Source organism: Ascaphus truei, chromosome 4 (genome assembly GCF_040206685.1).
Source record: "Ascaphus truei isolate aAscTru1 chromosome 4, aAscTru1.hap1, whole genome shotgun sequence".
Classification (NCBI taxonomy): Eukaryota; Metazoa; Chordata; class Amphibia; order Anura; family Ascaphidae; genus Ascaphus; species Ascaphus truei.
The window spans coordinates 380,933,289-380,956,838 of record NC_134486.1 but is presented as its reverse complement, the minus strand read 5'-3'; positions in this window follow the sequence as shown (position 1 = coordinate 380,956,838).

Below are 23,550 nucleotides of genomic sequence, written 5' to 3'. Positions count from 1 at the left end.
AGGTGAGGATCGTTGAAGGTACTTAGCTATGGCAGGATCGGAGAGGTGCGGATCGTCGTGGTACTTTGCCGAGGTCGAAGTTGGAGAGGTGCGGATCGTCATTGGTAGCCAGGGTCAGGAGTTTAGAAGAGCAGAGTCCAGAAGAATATCCCAGGTCAGAAAAAGAGGAACTAGGAACCGGAGGACAAGACAAAACTGTGGAGGCAAGGGTAGCAGTGAATACTTAGCAAATAGGAAGGTTTATGCTCAGCCGATTTGCCAGTGGGCCGGCTGAGCATATATAGGACACAGGTACCAATGAAGTAACAGGCAGGAGGAGGCGCATCAGAGAGAGTGAGTGTGATAGTAGGATACAGTGCAGGAGACAGGTGTGGGGAGAATCCCAGAGGCAGAGAGATGACGCGGCTCGTGTGCGCGCTGACCACGTGCCGTATGTGCGCGCTGCACACTGATTATATTACCACATGGGCAGAGTCTGGATACAGTAGTTTTAACCTCCGTGCGTGAATTCACCCGGATGCCTAATATGGTGGCTGATCCCAAGTGAAGGAGAAGAAGCGCTGCGGATGACAGAAGGAGCGGGGAGCCCAATCAAGGTTTGGGGTATGTGACGAGTGCGCCGGGACCGTCGCAGATCACGGATCCAAACAGTACCCCCCCTCAGGAGCAACCACCGGCATCTCAGGGAGGACTTGTGTGGATATTTGGCATGGAAGAGCCTGACAGCCTTGGGGCATGAAGACGGTGTTGAGGAACCCAGGACCATTACTCGGGTCCAAAGCCCTTCTAGCGTACAAGAAACTGTATCGACCCCCTGGATATCCCAAGATTTATTTATTTATTTATTCATTTATTTATTTATTTATAAAATATTTTACCAGGAAGTAATACATTGAGAGTTACAGTGGCGGCCGCCTTTAACCTAAGGCGGCTGCCACCGCGGGAATTTTAAACTATGGTGGCGCGCGGCTTCTTTTCGGCCGGTTTCCCGCCCCTCTGGCACTTTCAATGATAAGCGACATTACCGCTTTTCTGTTGAAGCGGCCGCCGCGTGGGAAACTCTGTTCAAATCAGAAAAAAGCCCTGCATTTTACCCGGCAAGCTTTAGAATAAAGCTGGCCGGGACAGTACCTCTCGTTTTCAAGTATGTACTGGGCACAGAGTTAAGACAAATAATACATGGTTACAAGTACAGTTACATAAATGAACAGGGTATACATTATATACAAGACATTGCATGCACAGTTAAAGAAAATATATATTATGGGCGTATGAAACAGTTACAGACCAAATTAAAATGTGAGACAGCCTTAGATTTGAAAGAACTTAAACTGGTGGTGGATATGAGAGTCTCTGGTAGGTTGTTCCAGTTGTGGGGTGCACGGTAAGAGAAGAAGGAATCGCCGGATACTTTGTTGAGCCTTGGGACCATGAACAGTCTTTTGGAGTCTGATCTCAGGTGATAAGTGCTGCATGTGGTAGGGGTGAGGAGCTTGTTCAGATAGCTGGGTAGCTTGCCCATAAAGAATTTAAAGGCAAGACAGGAAAGGTGAACTTTATGCCTAGACTCGAGTGATGATCAATCTAGTTCTTTGAGCATTTCGCAGTGATATGTGTTGTAGTTGCATTGGAGAACAAAACAACAAATTGAATTGTAGAGGGTGTCAAGTTTGCTAAGGTGGGTTCGAGGTGCCGAGCCATATACTATGTCTCCATAGTCAATAATTTACATTAACATTTGCTGTGCGATACGCTTTCTGACCAGGAGACTTAGGGAGGATTTGTTCCTTTAAAGTACCCCTAGTTTGGCATAGGTCTTGGTTGTCAGGGTATCAATGTGCATCCCGAATGTTAAGTGGGAGTCAAACCATAAGCCCAGGTATTTAAAACTAGTGACAGGGGTCAGGTATTTAAAACTAGTGACAGGGGTTAGGGTGGTGTTAGCGTTGGTTCAAATCTGGAGCTCAGTAGCTGGAAGCTTTAAAATTTTTGTCTTGGTCCCAAATACCATTGTTTCAGTCTTGTCAGTGTTTAAAACCAGTTTTGTTTTGGGAAATCCAGTTTTCGAGTCTCAAAAAGTCTGTGTATGAAGTCAAAAAGTCTGAAGTATGTGTTGAATGTCAGCGAAGCTATGGCTGTGTGCATATAGGATTGTGTCTGTACTGATGGACTGGACCTTAAACTCCTTTTGGCCCTGTACTAGGAGAGTAGCCGGAGACAAAGATGAATCGGTGAAGAGAGGATCCCCAATGGCTGGCTTCAGTAGGGAGACGTGAAAGACCGAGGGAATCCTCATAGAACGAGGCAGGTGCAGAAGGTATGCCACCGGGTTGATCTTCTCCACATCGGAATAGGGTCCGATGAATCTTGGTGCTAATTTTAGCGTGGGAACTTTGAGATGGATGTTCTTTGATAACCACACCCTGTCTCCCGGGTTGCACTCTTGAATACTCCTACGGTGACGGTCCGCCTGTGTCTTCTGTCTAGAAGTTGCCCTGTTTAAAACCAGAGACAGAACATGAAACACAGACAGAGTTCAGTGCACATCCAGTGAAACCTATACACGGTACAGTGCCTAAATATATATGTAGATATCTATTAAATAAAATGGTCTTTTAGTTTAACATTTTAGCCAAAGTGTTGTAAGCCCCTGAGCCACTACACGGCAGACCACATCTCAAGGGTCCCTAGCACTAATATAAATTCTTAATAACCTGTGCATTACCAGAAGTTGCCCTGATAAGATTCTGCTTGATTGTTTTCCATGAATTCTGTAGCCCAAGAATTCTGTTGTCTGCTGCCGGTACCCCAGAACAGGGTGTGGTGATGGGCAGGAGAGACAGGTGAAACCAATAATTAATGAAGAAGGGCGACTCCATGGTGGATTAATTGAGCAGATTGTTGTGTGCAAACTCGGCCCAAGGAAGAAGGTCAGTCCAGACATCCTTGGTATCTGAGATGAAACAGCGAATATATTGCTCCAGTGACTGGTTGGTTTGCTCTGTCTGACCATTAATTTGGGGATGATAACATGAAGAACAATGTAAAGATATAACTACAGTAATTGCTGTGAGAAGGAATGCCAGAACTTCGACATAAACTGTGGCCCACGGTCGGAGATGATGACCTGCTGCACCCCATGGAGGCGGAAAATATATTTGACAAAGATGTCTGCCAGTTTGGGAGAGTTGGGAAGACCTTTCATTGGGATAAAGTGGACTGCTTAGAAAAACGGTCTACTACTACTAAGATGGTGTTCATCTCTGTCACGGTGGAACAGTACTTATCAACACTTTTATATTTTTGGGATTCTCGATTGAGCATAACAAGGCGGGCAAACTAAATTGTCATTTATTTCCTTTATAGACAAACACACGACAACCTCAGAACACACTTAATAATCACTTACTGGGATGGAGAAACAAAATAAATTGTCCATTGAGCGAAAGCTGAAGAAATAAAGTCTCCGGCTTAACGTCCTTGTGGCTAGGTTGCAACTTGCCAACCTAATATTTCCGCCAAATTAAAGAAATTTGTTCTAGTTCATTGGGATTCGTGCGGGAGTCCCCTGGGCTAACGAATTCCTGAAGTAGGGGTAAATCCTTGGTTACGATGTTAACCCGTTCTGGAACCGCTGCCGCTTTACTTGAACGGAATCTTGAGCAAAGCTTGGATAAGTCATGAATCACACTGGGGATAGCTCGGCAGGCTTATAGGGTTTACAGTCCTATCCCTAACATGCGTGCCCAATCCCCTCCGGGGGTACATTTAACCCACCAATCCACGATTTGCCCGGAGTTTGCAGAACGGGCAAAAAGGCCTTTCCGGTTTGCAAAGCGCATGTATCAGCCTGACACCTAGGTGGGTTACCATACCGGGGGTCCATCCCTGACCTGGCGACTCTCAGTCTGGGGTTTGGTCACAAACCACTCAGCAACATCTCGGCCATTTTCACACTTTGGATCTCTGAAGCTTTTCTACCCAGGACTTCACTAAACTCAGAGTCTATCACTTAGGAGGGGCTCTTTGAAGTACATGGAGGAAAATACCCTCAGCTCAGTCACCCTTAGCATATTTGCATGCTAAAGGATTTTCCCCGGGCTCACAGAAAAAGTTTTTCCCTGACTGTACATTTAAAACTAGCAGTGTAATACAGTTTATTAAAACAATATGTTCTCCTTGTGCCACTGGAGTAAACTTTATGTGTGGGTGCATGGTTTCTTTATTCTGAGCTGCACTCAACAAATTAGAGTGCTACCCCAATCCATTCGCAAGTTAGCTTACTTAATTGAAAGGTCTCTAATGTGGTTTCCGTGGTTAACCTACTTCCCACGTCAATATACTTTCTCACTTTCAAGTTAAGACGCTAACAAGACAAGGGATACATTTTGACAGAATCCACTTCAGTTTAACCGCAAACCACTTATTTAATTAACCTTGCGGTTGCGATGTCTAGTGCTTAGAAATGGATACCTATACTTCAAAGCGTCCCTCCCATACACAGCCACACGTCTTCAATCCGCGCTTGGTTCGGTGCCATCTTGTGTCTAAAAAGCTAATGGCACAGTTTGTATTCATTCTTATTATCACTGTAATGGAATAGACTGCAAAATGGGGACAAGACCGGTGGTGTAGGGGAAAACACACCAGGGTGATGCACATGCATTTAACCCCTTCACTCCCAATGCAATTTAGAGTTAATCATCCAGGTATAATGCCTTTATTAATGGCCTGATTAACCCTTTAATCGCCACAATCCCTTTAGAGATGGGCAGTTCTACTATGAAATCCATGGACAGGTGTGTCCATGGATGGTCCTGGATGGGAAGGGGTCGAAAAAGTCCTGGTGGTTTTTTCCAAGGAGTCTTATTCCGAATATATGTTGAGCATGCAGCAACAAATTCCCTAATGTCCTTCTGCATGCCGGGCCACCAAAGGTCCGCTCCACAAGATCGGTGGTTCTTCTAGTGCCAGGATGTCCAGATGTCTTGGAAGAATGACCCCATTCAAGAACCTTCCTGGTGAAGTAAATTATCACCCCTCAGGGACTTTGAGACCTTCTGGGATGTGGACTGATCTTGTACAATCTCTCTCAAGACATCTAAGTGTTAGCGAAAAGTATGTACTGTATTTAGAGGGAAGTATGGTTTCCTGACGATCCTTGGTTTTGTCATCCTCCAACTTATGGGTGAGGGAATCAGCTTTGACATTTTCTGAACCCAGTAGGAACAAATTAATGTAATTGAAATGGGAAAAGAAAAGCGACCACCGGGCTTCTCGAGCCCCTTGGCGTCAAGCGCTCTCAATGTAGAGTAAGTTCTTGTGGTCGGTCAAGATGGTGATAGGATTCCCTGTGCATTCTTGAAGGAGGAGGCGCGTCAGAGAGAGTGATACGGTGCAAGAGACAGGTGTGGTGCAGATCCCAGAGTTGGAGAGATTACATGGCTCTTGCGCGCATTGACCGTGCGCTTCGTGTGCGCGCTGCGCACTGATGATGTTGCCACGTGGGCGGAGTCTGGAGAAGGGACCAGAGAAAGTAGTATTAACCTCCACGCAGGATGCGCTTGCGCGCCTAGCATGGTGGCTGGTCCCAAGAGAAGGAGAAGAAACTCCATGTGTGAAGAAGGAGCGGTGGGCCCGAGCCCTGGTTGGGGTAAGTGATGAGTGCGCCGAGCGCGTCGAGAATCACGGATCCTGACACAAACAAGTCATTTTGTGATCTCACCTTACATTTGAAAAACAACTTGATTTATTAATAGAATTAGGTATGCAATTAGTCTGGATCACTGAAGATACGGCTACATTTCTTTCACAAAAACATCCTCTACGACCTAATTTACACACTCCCTAAAATATATAAGTCACTCACTAACCCCCCTGGCCATCCTTTAATTTTTGCACGTGGTTCTCTTAATCAGCCCCTATCACAATGTGTGGACTGCCAGTTTTTTTTCTAAACTTACCCATTATCTTAAAGACACCACAGATTTCCTTCATTTCATTACTCACATTTCTAATATCACACCTGGCACTTTATTGGTTACTATGGACGTAAATAATTTATACATGGTTATTCCTCACAATGAGGGTTTGAAAGTTGTGGTTGATGCCCTGTTATAGTCAAGAGAAAATAATGGACCATCTGTACAATTTATGCTCGAGTTATTAAACTTGGTTCTAACCTTGGTTCTAACCTTTAATTATTTCAAATTTGAGAAGTTCCTTTCATTTGCAGATTACGGGCACAGCAATGGGCTGTAATGTAGCCCCTCCTTTTGCCAATTTATATATGGGCAATTATGAGTTGCAAAATATCCTTAATTCCCTGTAATTTATATTACGCACTATCATAGATTTATACAGATGCAGCAGCCGTTATCCGACCATTTCTCTGAGCCATTTTCGTAAAGTCTGCTGTATTCCACGTGGGTTTTCACTCGTTATACTTCAGTGAGCACTGCCGTGAATGCCGCCAATCACGCCAATCACACATGTTTAACGTTGTTGATTTTTTTTTAAATTACCTGAATTCTGATTTGTTTGTTCTTCACGTATCCGCCAGATGGCAAAAATGAATTCCCTTTGCATTATCCAGTGTATAGTACATTTATGTAATGTAGTCAGGTGTTTAAAAACCAGATAAAAGAGAGTTTACCACAGTGATCCATTGTATATAGATCTTGGTCGCTGAAGACGTTATCAAATACAGGGGGCTATGCACTAAGCTCCGCTAAGTCGTTTTAAGAGCGCAAAGTGCTCTTAGAACGTGATGTTCCACCGAAAACGAATCACTAAGCCACGGAAACAGCTACTTTGCGTTCTTAAAGTTACTTTTTCCTGGAACTTTTTCAAAGTCCAACTTTGCTCGTACGATAACCTGTTTGCGTTCAAATCTGCCCTTCTCCAGGATTCACTAAGCTACGCACAGTTATCATACGCGAAATTTGCGTTCAAAAAAGATTGCCAGCTCAAGGCAGGTGATAAAAAAGCTGGACTTTGAAAAATGTATTTGTTTACATTTTTGCATGCGCAAAACCCATACAACAGGCCGGCGGGTGTCCCCGGCTGACCCCGCGGGGTCCCCGAGGGAGGCCGGGGGTCGCGCGGGTTTCCCCGGCTGACCCGGCGGAGGTCCGGTGGTCCCGGCTCACCAAGCGGGGTTCCCCATGGGAGTGCAGGGTTCCAGGGGTCCCCGTGGCCATCCCGTTGTTCCCCCGGGAGTCCCTGGGTACCCGCGGGCCTGCGGTACCAATATTGCGCCTCCAAAAATAATAAACAATATTTTTAACTATAGTATGTGGTCCCGTGGGGTCCGGTGGAGGAGCACTGCAACGCAAACAATGGGGGCTGCAAACCAGTTCAGGAATAAAAACGATTTATTGCGTGGTCATAAGGAGTACAAAAACACTCTGACGCGTTTCAGGACCTAAGTCCCTTTATCAAAGAGTAAATGCGCGTCTGCTATGTTCCCCGTTATAAACTCTGGCTCCCGCCCCCAACGATGACGTCACGGGGACTCCAAGTCTCGCGCGAGTTGCTGAACAGACTAACCCATTGGTGAATATGACAACCAATGGCGCAACTAGCTGAAGAATAGCCTCCCCTGTGGGTGTGGCCTGGGAGCCGTGTGTATAAAGGGGGAATAGCAATGTAAACAAAACACAGTGTGAATATTACCAAAAATATTAACTAAAGCTATACTAATTAAAAGCGCGATCATTAAAAACACAGGAGGTGGAGAAACTTTCTTACTGTCTAGCACATATATTATTATGCTATGGAAGTGATATATATCAGATAAGCAAACAGAGTTGTATATACAAATTAGTCCATAATCATAAATGAACAAACATCATTGCAATAAGTATATAGAAGTGTGTATAGCCTCATCCAAGATAAATAACTGTCTAGAGGCCACCTTCTCATACTCCAAATAGATAAATGGGTAGAACGGCTCTGTAATAAAAATAAGTAAACATACATGACACTGTTATATGGAAACCACACGTGAAGATATTAATGAGGACAGAATAATATCCAAAGTAGCTCAGCCACTGATATATAAGACGTCTGATCAATACATATGAACAAGATAATGCTGTAAATTGTACAGTCTTATCACCATGGCATAATCCATATTTTGTGTATCTGATAGCCACACTAGGTACATAGGGGTATATGAATCATAAAAAATAGTTGAATAATGGTAAATATATATAACATTGCTAAATGGAAACCACATGTGGAGATATATTAATGAGGACAGGATAATGTCCAAAAATAGCTCAGCCACTAGTATGTGAGACGTGTAACCAATATATAAACAAGATAATACTACAAAATATATAGTCTTATCACCATAGCATAATCCATTTTTTGTGCATTTGATAGCCACACTAAGTACATGGGGGTGTATAGACAATAGTTAGACATTGGTCTAAATTCCATCTTAACGTCCATCAAGTGGATAAGTGGGCAGCACAACTCCATGATGAGTTTTAAACGGATATATGTAACACAACTTTGTTTAATCCATACATATGGAAACAGAACAATATCTCATGTCGCTATGCAGGTGGTATATGTACCTTTCTGTTAATATGTGGAGACAAAATTACGTAGCATCTAAATTAGCCAAGGAAATGTTTGAGTTCCCAGTCTAGATTCATGCCCCTGGGTACCAATGTCCCAAGGGCATAAATCCAGAACATTTCTCTTTTATTAAGGAGAGACTCCCTATCTCCTCCACGAGTATAAGGACGTATATGTTCGATTGCACTTAAAGAAAAATTCTGCAAAGAACCAGACTGACATTTGGAGAAGTGGCGCACAACTGGGTATCTCTCATCCCTATTTTTAATTGTTCTAACGTGTTCTACAATCCTCTCTCTTAGTGGGCGGATTGTCCTGCCCACATATGAGCTGCCACATGCACATCTCAGTGTGTATACTACAAATTTGGTGTTGCATGTCATCAAGGAATTTACACTATGATTTCTCTATGTGTGTATATTTTTAATGTGTTTCATGGGGGAGGCGTATCGGCACATTCTACAGTTACCGCAACTGAAGAAGCCTTTGACTTTGGGTTTACTGTTCTTTTTATTGGGATCAAACAGACTGGGTGAAATTCTATTGGCAATTGTTTTGGCCCTCCTGAAGACTATTCTAGGCTGATCTAATATATAGTTGTCCAGGTCTTTGTCAAGTTTGAGTATACCCCAGTGTTTTGTCAAAATGGCTCTGATTTGATTTGCCTGCCTGGAAAAGGTGGTGATAAACAGGGGTGAATCTTCAGTAGGTGTAGTGTGTTTTTTTTTTTTTCTCTTTATGAGACTTAGTTTGTTGTAGAAGTGCCGACCTATCCATATTTAGTGCATGTTTGAAGGCCTTATTTATGTCCTCTTCCCTATAGCCCCTACATTTGAACCTTTCTGATAGTTCTTCTGCTTGAATCAGAAATAACTAATCTGTTGAACAGAGTCTCCGAAGTCTAAGGTATTGTCCTTTTGGAATACCTCTGATCAGGGGTCTAGGGTGTGCACTATTAGCCATGAGCAAGGAATTCTTGGAGTTTTCCTTTCTATGCATCTTAGTTTGAATTCTAAGATCTGAATCTAGATATAAATGCAAGTCAAGAAAATCCATCTCACTATCATGTGTATTGGATGTAAATTTTAAATTAAAGACATTGTTGTTCAGATACACAAGAAACTCATGTAAAATAGAAGTGTTACCAGACCAAATAATCAATAAGTCGTCTATGTATCGACGATAAAAAATAATGTGTTGTCTAAAAGGATTAGCATCACCAAAAATAAATGTGGTTTCCCAAAAGCCCATAAATAAATTGGCATATGAGGGTGCAAAGGAGGTCCCCATAGCCGTGCCTTGTGTTTGTAAATAGTAAGTGTTATTGAATAAAAAATAATTGTGTTGTAGGAGAAATATAATTGAATCAAGAAGAAAGGTGCTCGTGGACACCTCCAGCCTGGTACCCGAGGAAAGCCTGAGGAGACCTCAGGTGGTCTCCAGAGGTCCCCCGCAGACCAAATGGAACCAACCCTCTATGTAAAAAAAATAAACCTGACCTATACATTAAATACATCAACCCCCCCCCAACACATACAGTACAATAATGTGCAAAATAACTATTATCCAGATATGGATAATAGATTATTTGCCAATTATGAAACATATAAAACAAGCATAAATAAAAACATGAAATCTTAATCTGAAAATCACCACATTGCATCTTACAATAAAACCACAGCTAGACAAATGTATATCAAATGTCACACAATTGCATTGAGTGTGCACAGATGCAATTCTTCTGTGCATCATGTAACGCTATGTAAAATCAATTTCAAAATAAAATACACTATGAACAATGTCCCCTAACCACCAATGCCATCCACAAAATCAAATAGAAAGTAAGCAACATAAAGAAATTTACCATCAATCAATCAATTTCCTTAACCAATTACAATACAATCCAAATCAATTATACAATTCCCTTTTCAATTCCTAAAGCCAAACCATTGCCAAAATAATTCTAATTGAAAGTAACCACCATCATTCAAATATAAGTACCAGAAATAAGCCATTAAAAATAACATGTCACTAAATAAAAATTACATTACACACACAAATGTATAAATAAAGCTGCTAAATACATTAGAAATACATGAGATACATAAACATTAGCAAAACAATCATGTATTATCCCTGTATGTATATACATAACATACAGGGGCAATAAAAGAGCATAATATACAATGCATTTACATCCCAAAATCACATACAATAAACCCATTCAGTGTCCCTGAATGTATGCAAATCCATAGGGACATAGATTAATTCAGGGGCATTAAATGGAATAAAAAAAAAAAAAACTTTTCTTTTGTTTACTTACCATTAGATGCCCACTCACCGAAATCCAGGGGAACCGGAAGGTCTCGAACCAATCCACAGGTAACCATAAAAAAAAAAACCTTTACAATCCACATCTGTGTCTTCTTTCTTCTAATTGTAATCATTTTCGTCAGTGTTGGTGTCTTCTTTTCTTCTTTGGGGTCTTCTCCATCTTCTCCGTCTTCTTACGCCACGCCCTTCTTCTCTTCTTAGGAGGGGAGGTCTTCCCTCCTCGGTGTCTGGCTTCAAAATGAGATTACATAGGCTTTTAAAGGCCATGATTGGGCCGAGAAAACCATTTGATTTGGGGGGGGAGAATTTTTTTTTGGATGACGTCATTTAAAGGCACTGACGGCAGCCAATCAGAATGGCCGAGCTTCAATTGCCTTTAAGATGACGTCATCAAAACAAAGATGGCCGGCGACACATGGCACGGTAGCCAATCAGAGCGTGGGAATGAAATCCAAACTCGTATTGGCTGAAGCAAAGTCTCTGTCACATAGTCTACCAGAGCAAATCAGAGTTGGGATTGAGTTCCCACGCTCTGATTGGCTACCGTACCATATGAGGCCGGCCATGTTTGTTTGGGTGACGTCATCTTAAAGGCAAATGAAGCACAGCCATTCTGATTGGCTGGCGGGGCTTGTATCTCCTGAAGTAAGGGTTCCCCAGACACGAAACCAATGCAGTTCAGCTCCGGAGACCCCCTGCTCATGTTCACTATTATTAAAATGTATTTGGTTTGTGTCCGATCGCCTGTAACAGCCTTGCATGGAGATTGCAAATCTCCATGCAAATGTTACATGCGGCTTTTTTTTCTATCAGCTAGGGTAAAGAATGCTAGCAGGGGGAAAAGGCTTGTACGTACGATAAGCCAGTTTTTGGCACGTCCGAGAGAAAATGGCCTCAAGGCCTTAGTGAATCGCGTCTCCGGCTTCACTTTGTATCGGACGTGATTTTTGATTTCAAACAGACGCAAAAGTACGGAGCTTAGTGCATAGCCCTCTTAGTCTTTTTCATAATTTAAGTATCTAAACACAATTCTTTGTACATTATTCTCAATTGCTATGCCGCATAATTGCTGAATAAACATACACTCAACATCATGCCAAGTCTTTATATTAAACCAAACTGTAGTTATGCATTTTTAATATTTTCTGCAATTGATGCTGGAACAGATAAGAAGGTGACTTTAGCAGAGATATATGATCATGGCATTCAGAAATATGATTATTTCAAATTTTCACCAAACCATTGTGGGTGGAAGCATTTGTTAAAGCAAACTTTAACTAATGAGGATTGCTTTTTTCGCACAGCCCCTCCTCCGGGAGATAGCAGAAGTTATTGGTCTGTGCTCCCAGCGTTTGCCGGTATGTTTGCTCATGGCAACTTCAAAAGGTGAACGGTCGGGTTTAATCTATTTAAGATTTGTATTTCCCGACCCTGCAATGTACCAACACCGGCTTGCCAATACTATTGCAATAACGGACCGTCACTGAAAACCTGGTGAACCACAATCCTTGCTACTGTACATTGCCCCTCCTGATTTCCAGCCTGATTACCAGCTTCAGCAGGCACCTGTCAACTATAATGCAGACTACATGACCCCAGCTTGTACGCACAATAAACCTCTGATATTGGCTCATCGCCACGCATTGGGCATATGACGTAGTGATGTAGGAGGATCGGAAGCTGTGTATTGTCCCCGCAAGGTTGTAGCTGGTTGTTTAAAGCAACGCCATGTGCTCTACTATATTGGACACATTGTTGTATCTGAATGGTGATTGTGGGCGTACATGAAAGCGTACTTTTAAGAAGGGCATTGTGTTTAAGATATGTGCATTTTTGTCATATTGGATGTAGAATTGGGCTTCTCTGTTGCTTGTTGTATACATTTGCCATGCTCAATAGCTCTCCTTTTTGACACTTACATACATATATATTTTGTGCGGGCTCAGGGGTCCTAAAATGAGCTTGCTGGGGTGATGTGTGTTGTTTGTTAACTTATTTTTCAGCTTTCTCAGCTGTTGGAGGTTATTGGCTCCTCCTTCCAAGGGTTTTAAGCTCACCCCTCCCCAAGTCAGCAGGTCTTTTTCATTCTACTGGATATAGATCCAATGTTGGTCTTTCTCCCTCCTAATAGAGGTGAATGAGAATTTTAATCCTAATAGAGGTATATTAGTATTATATCTGGTAGTGTTAGGACCTGTGAACTGGGTCTGCCTTGTCGTGGCTCACAGGCTTACAATGCTTGTCCAGAGGGTTAATCTAATTGACCCTTTTTCAAGATAATATATAATTATTTTACTGTGTATTTTTGTCATATTGGATGTAGCATTGGGCTTCTCTGTTGCTTGTTAAAACAATGAGAAAAGGTTACTGTACACTGGAGCACTTACTCCGGTGGCGTCTTAACCCAGTTGATCTCACTCGCAAGAATATAGGTAGTAGGGGCGGTATGTTTACGGTCATTGTCCTGAAAGAACTGGTGACCACCAGATGGGAAATCATGCCTAATGTATTTAACAATACAGGTGACAATTTGGTCTAGGAAAAATACTTTATCCATTGTTCCTGGAACAAGAGAAGAAAAAATTATGAAAAAGCTGAACATTAGGTTTCAGAATACACTACAGTTGAACAGTGCATAAGGCGACAGCATGTGACTTTGTGCATTATTTTAAGCCTCAAAGATGATTATGTATCTTGGTCCATGTCTGGAGATGGCACCCCACACATGCATCTTCAGTGGGTGCTTGGGCCGCGGATTCAGAGATAGAATGCAAAAGTGGCATATCTCTCAAGAGCTACTGTTGTCTCGTCAGAAAAGATGACATCCTGAAAAGTCTCGCCACTTTCGATCCATGCCCATGCTTGGTCCACTAATTTTACCTTGTTGGCCTCACTTATCATAGGATACACTCTGTAATGACAAGGAAGAATTTTACAGGTACTGTACAGTCAAACAACACTTTGACCTAAAGTACACTAGTGTACTGTACAACACTTTACCTGTACTGTCCTAACTACGGCACAGTGATTACAGTACAGTATCAACCCTGTTCTGTCACTCTGCATACTATTGCAATATACTGTACTTTATTACAGTAAGAAACTTACTTTACATGTCCATATTTCCATCCATATTGGTGTCTCATCATCCTGATGCTGGTCTCAGATGATGTGATATTGTGACTGTTCTCTAGAACAGTCTTCACTGCTGCTGCTGCACAGCGCTCATATTAGCCTTGCTGATTTCGTCCACCAGACACTTTGCCATCCAACAGTTTAAAGGAAAAGAGAACAATTTGTTAGGCCCAAAAATAAGTCAAAACAAATACATGACATTCTGTAGGAGAGCCTATCAGGGCCTTCCTCATGGGCGGGGACTATCAGCTGATATAAGCAACTGCAGAGGTGGGAGAAACGTGTTTGAATCTTCCTGGCTGTGCAGCTGCTTATTAAAACTACACAAATATAAATATTTAACTGTACTGTATGTGTATTACCCTGTAATGTTGTGTGTACCCTGTGTTTGTTTCTTAGTGTCCCTTTCCCGGTTCCAGTTTATATTTGTCTATTGTGTGTGTGTCTCTGTGACTGATCTCCAGATCCCCAACCCCCTTCAACTTCTCCCATCCCACCCTCCAGATACCAGCATCCTTCATAACATGGGCGAGCCATCTGCAGGGCCCTCCTTTGTGGGCCATCTTCCCCAGGCCCTACCTGAACCTTAGAGGCATCAAACACCCCACAAAAAAACAACACCCCCAACCAATACCACTCCCCAGGCCCTACCTACCAGTATCCTCTGCACCATCTGCAGGGCCCTCCTCTGTGGGCTATTTGTTGTTGGTACAGGCTGCATGCCCTCGAACGTGCCATACCCCCCTCCCAAAACCAATACCCCCGGGCCCTAACTGAGCATCTGAGGCATCAACTCCCCCACACCCAGACCCTACAGTATTGTATCTGAGCCTCAGTAGGCCAATTGAAGGCCCCCCACCGGCTGACTGAATGCCCCACCTGCGGACCAACTGAAGCCCCCCCCGTGGACCAACTGAAGGACCCCCCCAAGGATGGACTGAATACCCTCACGGATCGACTGAAGGCCCTCCCCCCACAAACCAACTGAAAGACCCCCCCACGGACCAACTGAAGCCCCCCCTGCAGGCTGCCTGAAGGTCCCACCATGGGCTGACTGAAGGCCACCCTCATGGACCGACTGAAAAGATACTGTAATTCATAAATACTGTAACTCTTACACTTTTCAGTCCCATACTGTACTTTACCCTTTAGGCCTCTAATTAACCCCCTCCTCCCCCCAGGCACCTACAACATCCTTACCCTCTTTGATGTGCATTTTTCCATTAAAAATTAAACATTTGCCAGCCAGCATAAAGTCAATTAAAGTTCTACTTACCCTTGCCAGGATGAAGGCTGTCCTAATCACCGTCCTCCATGTTCTCCTCGTCCTCCGTGGGCAGCAACATTACAATAAAAAAACTAACTACTGGCCACTAACCCCTTAAGCTAAAAAAAGACACAAAATTAAACACAACATTTAAATAAAAACAAGCATTTGACAATAAAGCAATCCATTGATTATGACTGTGGTAAACCATGCCCACATTATGGGCATGGACGGCCACACTGACATGAATGGGCAATCAAAAAAACCCCATTAAAAATACAATACATTACAATGAAATAAAAATAAACATTTGCCAAAACATGCATAGCTTGTCACTGTGAATATACCAAGAAAAGGGACATAGATAAGCACATTGGCAGTCAATGGGCAACCGAAAAAATACACAATGAAATAAAAGCAAATCAATGTGTTTCTTACCTTTACTGTCTTCCCCCTCTGAATCCTACTTGGGCACCATCTTTTGACCCACAAAGCAATGCTCCTCAACTACTGATGCATGGTCCTCTGTTGATTGTCAGGGTGAAATTAAGCGCAAATTAATATATAACAAACAAAGATGTGTAAAAGGGTAATTGTATAAGCGTAAGGTATTGGTGCAGCACCCAAAAATACAGTCCCTACGTCTGAGAAATACAAAAAAGGCAAATAAGGGGCGTAAACAAAACAAAACCAAAAGAGAATAAGGTGTATAAAGATAATGGCTTACACTATGCAGTAGTTAATTTCTGGATGCTGTAATAAGTAATATAGGAACCTATTGGTCCAAGTCTGCATGGATTATAGGAACCTACTGGATCCAATATGCGTGGACAAGCAAAAATGGGGGAAGAAAAAATACAATAGTGTGATACCATCAAAAATAAATAATGTATTGAAGGTAAAATGACAACTCACAAACAGAGATTAAATACAAACCTTGAGATTGTAGCTTCCAGGAGAGGTGTAGATTCCAATATCTCCTGGTTCTAAGGTGTGGATGTCAGTGGGTCAGAGTCAGCAGTAGTTACTGGCTTCAAGCTAGAATTCACAGCAGTTTCCCTTGCCGGTCTTGTGTCCCTCTGCGATCAGCACAGCATAGCTTCTTCCACCTTGCCCTACTCCGTGACATCAGTGTGTCGCGTCACTCGGAACCCGGATGGAATACTTACAATGCAGGGCAATGAAGGACAAATGGAGAGTGCACAGAGCACTAAGATGGGGACCTGGACCTGGAGATTTCTGGCACCAATCCTACTTGTTTTGTTCTGTGGTAGAACTTCCTCAGGGATTATGAGGACTAATCTCTGAGGAATTTCTAACACAGAACAAAATGCGTAGGATTGTGCCAGCAATCTAAAGGTCCAGGTCGCAAGGTTACTGCTCTGTGTGCTCTCTGTTTATTCTTCATTGCACTGCATTGTGGGAATTTCATCCTGGTACCGAGGGACGTGACACACTGGCATCACGGAGTGGAACAAGGTGGAGGAAGCTGTGCTTTGCTGTACTGATGACAGAGGGACACAGGACTGGCAAAGGAAACTGCTCTGAATTTTGGCTTGAAGCCAGTAACTTCTGCGGACTCTGACTGACTGAAATCCACACCTTAGAACAAGGAGAGTTTGGAATCTAAACCTCTCCTGGGAGCTACAATCTCGAGATTTATGTTTAATCTCTGTTTGTGAGTTGCCATTTTTCCTTCAATGCATTATTTATTTTTGATGGTATCACGCTATTTTATTTTTTCTTTCCCCATTTCTGCTAGTCCATGCATATTGGATCCAGCAGGTTCCTATATCCAATGCAGATTTGGACCCAATAGGTTCTTATATGACTTATTCCAGCATCCAGCAATTAACTACTGCATAGTGTAATCCATTATATTTATACACCTTGTTCTCTGTTGATTGAAGAGACGCCTCAGTAAGTTCTTTCCTTCTTTCTATTCTTCTGTCTTCTCTGCTGTATAATCCAAAACGGGCCGGAGATGTTGCCCCATCATCTTCTTTGCTTCAAATGAGACGGGACAGGCCTTGTGTAAGGCCTGTGACATCACATCAAATGGTATACCCCCAATCCAATTAGCTGGTGAACCATGTAACATGATCCCTATTTTTTTATTTATTTTTAGGCTGTGACGTTATCAAAAAGGGAGGGAAGCCAGCCAATCAATCAGGTAGTATATGATTCCCTCCCTTTAAGATGATGTCACCAGCAAAAAAAAAATGGCAGCCATCACATGGTCACCAACCAATCGGATTGGTGTATATACCATTTGATGCCTTTCCTTTTTAGAGTTCTTCATCAAAAAGGGAGGGAAGAATGCTACCTGATTGACTATCTTACCTCCTGTTTTGATGACATAACAAGGAAAGGCATCACCTGTCTTCTCTCATTTGAAGACAAGATGATGACTCTGCAACATCTACACCCCTTTTGGAGTATACAGCAGAGAAGACAGACGAAAAGAAAGAAGAAAGAAGGAAAGAAAGAAAGACGAAAAGATAGAAAGAACTTACCGGAGATGTCTCTTCAATCAACATATGATCATGGACTTCTTCAAATCAGCTGTTGAGGAGCATTGCGTGGGTCAAGAGATGGTGCCCAAGTAGCATTCGGAGGGTGAAGACAGCAAAGGTAAGAAACACATTGATTGGCTTTTATTTTATTGTGTATTTTTTTTCGGTTGCCCATTGACTGTAAATGTGCCTATCTATGCCGCTTTCTGGGTATGATAAGTAGGGACAGAATTCAGAAAAAATTACAAAAAAAAATTAGACAAAATATTTTTAAAGGTAGAAAAATAACAAAACAAGAGATGATTCTGTAAAAAATGAAAACATGGAAAAAACATGTAATGGTACATAAGTATATCCTAAGGAAATGATTTAGGAGCAATGGTACCTCCATTTATAATTAAAATCATCAGAACTCTAGACACTCCATAGACACCTATTATAATGCAACCTCTAGTAGGCATAATAAAAAGGTGAAAGTTAGAGACAATGCAATTCCACGGTGGCATTAGTGGGATATACACGAAAGACACACTCTGACTTCTCCTGGCATTGTCCACTCACTAGCCCCCATGCCACAGTAGTTATGGCAAGTGTACCATAGGAGCTCATAATCTTCACTGAGACCTTTTGGGGCTCTACAGTATAATCTGCTAATCGATGTTGTCTTCCTTTGCTTATGTAAACAGACAATCACTTGAAAGCAAAGTTGGTTCGTATTACGTTATGTCCCATCTATCTAAAGGGTCTGGCTACTGGATATTTCAATATCTCATTGGTGGCCCAAACTTTCCCAATTCTGGTCTTATTCTAACCTACTCTCTCTCCTTTTCACACTGTAACAGTTTGGTCAGAGGGGACTCTTTTTCACATGCACATAGTGGCACTACCTGTAAATACAGTACAATGTCAAGAACTATTATACATGTAACCCATATGTTGATATATACTTACTTAAGAGTCCCTGTGGACTTACTTACAATGGAGAGACCACTAAATTGATTTTTAAAGGCCACAAAATACATTTTTAGCTGTTTATTGGACAATATATAAAATAACTCCCTAAATCCATACAACTAACCAGACAAATTAATTAGTATTTTAATATATAATTACATTTATATATATTTAAAACCTCTTACATTTATATATAATCAGTTTTTTTATTTCATGACACTCTTTACTGTCTCTCACCCTCCCTCCCTTTCCCTGTCGACACTGCTACCAAATGATATGCATCATTCACAGGCATCTCAGCAAAAGCCCTATTTTGTCTACCTGTAGAAGAAGATATTTATGGCCATAACTTTCCAGATAATGTGCAAATTTGTAGCGTAATAATGAGTAGCCTATGACATTTTTCATGTAAATGCAGTAACTAAATCTAAATCTAAAAACAAAATAATCTGTTCTCACATGGTTTGGACATGCGATAAGGGTTTCATGAATAAGGACTTCTTCACAATAATAAATGTCGCTATCAAAGTTTAATAAATAGGTCCCAATATGTTGTGTCAAATTATTATACTCAAATTCCCATCACATACAATAAAGTTACTTGTGTTCCAAAAACAGCAAAAGCATTAAGATTCTTTAACAAAATATGTCTTTGTACAGTAACTAACATTACGTTTTGCTCCATTTCTTTGCATGCAATGAAACTAGATTGATCCCTTGGAAAGAGGGAATTTATATTCCTCTGAGCTCACAAACGTCTAATGGCTGAATCACAGAGTTTATGAGGCATTTATAACATACCATTGATACTTTTTCTCTGTTATTGTATCTCTATGCTTTGAAACATTACACCCAGAAAAAGTAAGATCAAGCAAGATCAAGGCTACCAATTAATACATTTCTGACTGCTACAGTACTCTTGAGCTGAGAGTGACTTAATGATGTTAAAGTTTTTTTTTCTAATGTACTTTACTCTCCTGTCATTGCAGGAAACTGTAGTACAATGTGGTCACTATTGTCTAAAAAAATGCTTGCCTAATAGTGAGAAATATTTGCTAATGTGTGTGTTGACACACCCATGTCACTAAAGGTTAGCCCAAAAGGCAAGAGAGTAGATCCTCAGAGGCCAGTCAAATGTGGCCTACTAACGTGATGTCACCTAAATAGTTAACATCCCCTAGCCTTGAGTTTAACTGGTATCCTCAAAGCTGACTATTTGAAAAATCAATGGATGTTAGGATGCTCTTGCATACAGTATGACTAACGCTGGGATAAGACAGTCCCGGTGCTAACTGACTGTCATGTTAGCCACATGCTAAGGATAATGCCAGGTACAGATGCAGCATGCATTAAGCTGCGCTTATAGTGCCAGCGACAGCGATACGACGTCGCGGAAAAACAAATGCATTGCCGCTGTTGCGTGCGCTTATAGTAAGGGGCCATTAGATTGTATTTTTATATGTTTTCTTGCTAGAATCGGAGGACATGGCCCAGCATAATACTGACGAGGATGCCCTTCAGGATGGCATGAGTAATTATAAGGGTTTTTATTTACATTATTTATGCTGGCAGGCTAATGTTGTGTTTAATAATGGGAAAATAATCTAAAATCCATATCTGGATTATAGTTATTTTGCACATTACTGTACTGTATGTGTTTGGTGGGGTGGGGGGTGTATTTATTGAAATTTAGGCCATGTTTTTGTTTTTTAAAATACAGGAATGGTACCGCAGGCAAGCAGGGACCCCCAGACACCACCCGAGGACCCACGGACACCGGCAGGGACCACCTGAGGGCCCCCAGACCCCCTTGGTCCCAAAGACACCCATGGGGATGACAAGTGGGCCCCCAGACACCTGTGGGGACTGCTCATGGACCCTGTTTGGTCCCACAGACAGCCACGGGTGACCACCTAGAGGCCCACAGAGTCTAGTGGGGCCCACCAAGGGTCCCAGAAACCCATGGGAAGCCCGTGGTGACCTGTGGGGCCTGCGGACACCCGCAGGGACCACCAGGGGACCCCCACCAGCCTGTGGTATTATTCCTGTGTGTAAAAAATAAATAATGGTTTTATGTGCGGGCACAAGGCGTGGGTTGTGTATTGTTGTTTATTAAATATTGTAATGGTTTTTGGAGGCCTAGGAGGTGGCTATTAAAGTTGTTGTGTGTATTTTTTTATTGCGGGTAGAGGTGGTGGGTGAAGGGGGTAATAGCCCCAAGGATGGGTGTTTAGGCCTATCCGGTGGGTAGTGAGATGGGTTAACCCCTTCATTATCTTAGCAGTAATTAACCGCTAAGGTAATGAAGGGATTAAGTCCACCCGCAAGGCCTAAACACACACCAAGGGCCAAATACCACCTTCACCCACCCCTGCTACCCACAAAAAAGCATGCCACTGGTGGTTAACCCCTTAATTGCCTAAGCGGTTAGCCGCAACGGTAATGAAGTTGTTTGTAAATGCATTTTTCATGCATTTGATTCATGCCGGGAGTCTCCGGTGCTGGTATTAATAGATATCAGCTCCAGAGTCTCCTAGCATCAATCCGATGCAGGAAAAATGCATTTTTTTTCTAAGTGCCGTCTCGCAGATTATCGGCAGCGAAACCCCACCTTCTTGCCAACTTTTTGTGGCGGGACGATTTGGAGAGGAAATCTCCATTCTAGAGCTGCAATCAGCCTCGAAAAGCTGATCGGGGCTACTAGAATTGAGCTAGTTAGAGAGTTTGGTGATAAGCGGCGATAAGTGGCTTATCACCGCGCATTTGGCGGATTTATTTTCCGGCAAAAAAGCAGAGATTTTTGCTCTTGTTGCCAGCTTCTCAGGGGTTTACTGAATAGCACTTGGCTTTTTTGGCGATAAGCTGGCGATAAGGGGCTTATCGCTACTTATAGCATGAGGCCCAAAGTTTATTACATTTACTACTTTATTGCTTTACTGGAAGAACAGGGTTAATAGCTTAATGAGAATGTTATGTTATATACAAATACATATAAAACAATCAAATATATATTTTCATATAGTTGAATCCTAAAAATTCCTTTTCATTTTTTAGTTGTTTTTTTGCCATGGAATCTTATTTTTAGAAACACTGGAGCAAGAGAAACGGTAGATTACAGAAGTGATACTATTTTTACAATGAAAGGTAAGACAAAATGGTTAGAGTCGGATGAGGATATTTTCTATTCCGAATTCATGACTATTAAGAAATTATTGAAGAAAAAATCTAATTTGTGGTGGAATGTAACACATCTTGAAAAATATTTTAGTAATACAAGTTAAACCTAGAAGACTGAGAATTCATCTATTTCTCAAATATAGCCAGTGAATAAACAAAAATGGTGTTTTAAATGATTATTCATATCGACTAATGCATTTAATTCTTGAACATTATTCTTTGAAATTAATGAATGCTTAGAGGAGAGATGAGCTACTATAAAAGTGTACCGGTTTTTCCACCCTCTCTGGGAGATTCTGCCTTTATATGGTGTGTAGTGTTGGCTACCTATTGCTCACAGGATGCTGAGTGGTCCGCCGAGGGTTGTGGGGACTTCTGTACAGGCTTCTGGGGTACATTACTGGTCTTTATCTCTGTTGGTACAGCACCTCCATTTGCTGCAGGCTCCAGATGTATGAAGGCAATCTCCTGCAGAATAATTATTCCACTCCCCCAAATAGATTGCAAACTAGGCCGGAGTATAGTTAACTGGAACCAGTTTATTTCGTCTGCATACACTGTAATATACAGTAACTGGTCTCTGCTCAGTACAGTCAAACAGGCTTCCAACATCTGGATGGTCCCTGGACCTCCCACCTAAGGCCAAGGACTGAGGCAGTCCTTACTCTTCCCTGACTCTCTAGTAGAGCCAAGGGAAAAGGTATCACCCCACTCCCCAAGGAAAGTGGACAGTGGGTTCCAATGCCAGCTACACCCCTGTATATAAGTATTTTTTATATGTATCAAATAAATGTTACATAAATACAGGAAGACTACTAATGCTGTATAAACTGTTGGCTCGCAGGGCCAGAGCCTCTGCCACAGAGAGCCTGTGGCGGTGTATATATATATATATATATATATATAGGCAATACGATACCGCATCAAGATGAAATATCAGAGGCAGCACTCCAAATGGTAATCAAAATATTGTATTGAATAAACAAGACATCATTGGAATGATGTCTTGTTGATTCAATACAATATTTTGATTACCTTTGGAGTGCTGCCTCTGATATTTCATCTTGATGCGGTATCGTATTGCCTAAATTATTTTATAGGATTTGCACCCAGTATTTTGTTGATTCGGACGGAGTGCTTGTGGTTCTTTCAAACTGCTATATATATATATACATATATATATATATATATATATATATATATATATACATATATATACATATATATATATATATATATATATATATATATATATATATATATATATATATATATATATATATATATATATATATAAAGAAAAGACCGATGGCACACACATATTGCGGTAAAGTAGGTGCTTAACCCATATAGACAGTAGGTATAAATGAGATCCTTACCAGGCAGATCCAGAGTCCCAGGCCCACAAAGCAAGGAAGAAACAGCACACTTAGTAGTATCCAAAAAAGAAGTGTATTAGTAGAAAACAGGTACATTCACCGACGTTTCGGTCCTAGAAACAGGACCTTTCTCAATGGAGTGCTCTAAACATAGTGAAGACAAACATACATACTGTATATACTCACCACCAAGTAG